This window comes from Mastomys coucha, unplaced genomic scaffold, assembly GCF_008632895.1.
Source record: "Mastomys coucha isolate ucsf_1 unplaced genomic scaffold, UCSF_Mcou_1 pScaffold22, whole genome shotgun sequence".
Taxonomy (NCBI): domain Eukaryota; kingdom Metazoa; phylum Chordata; class Mammalia; order Rodentia; family Muridae; genus Mastomys; species Mastomys coucha.
In genome coordinates, this window is record NW_022196905.1 from 245,895,233 (window position 1) to 245,895,832 (window position 600).

Genomic DNA, 600 nt, shown 5'->3' on the forward strand with positions numbered 1-600 from the left:
CCTTCCTTCCTTCCTTCTTTTCTTCCTTCCTTCCTTCCTTCCTCCCTTCCTTCCTTCCTTCCTTCCTTTCTTCCTTCCTTCCTTCTTTCTTTCCTTCTTTTCTTCCTTCCTTCCTTCCTTTTTTTTCTTTTTTTATTCTGAGGTATTGCTAGATAGTCAGGCTGGTCTCAAACACACTGTGTAGCCCACGCTAGCCTAGAACTTGTTACCCTTCTGTCTCAGCCTCCTGAGTGGGGTTACAGGCATATACCATCCTGCTTGGCTCATCCTAAGACTTTTGTGTGATAATCTAACTTCCCCCTGGGACATAAACCCTACCGTGAAAAAGTATGGTCTTTTACCAACTTTTGTTGAGCAACTAATGCCATACCCTGCGCATAGTAGGTGATCATCAAACACATGAGTGAATGAATAACCCACTACACAATCCTGCTATCACAATATATAAAATATGTAGCTCTGGGGTGGAGAGAGCCAGCTCAATGGTTAAGAGCCCATATTACTGTTACAGAGAACGTGAGTTTGGTTCCATATATTCACTTCAGGCAGCTCACAACTGGATATAACTCTGGCACCAAGGGCTCTGACTTTCTCTTCTGG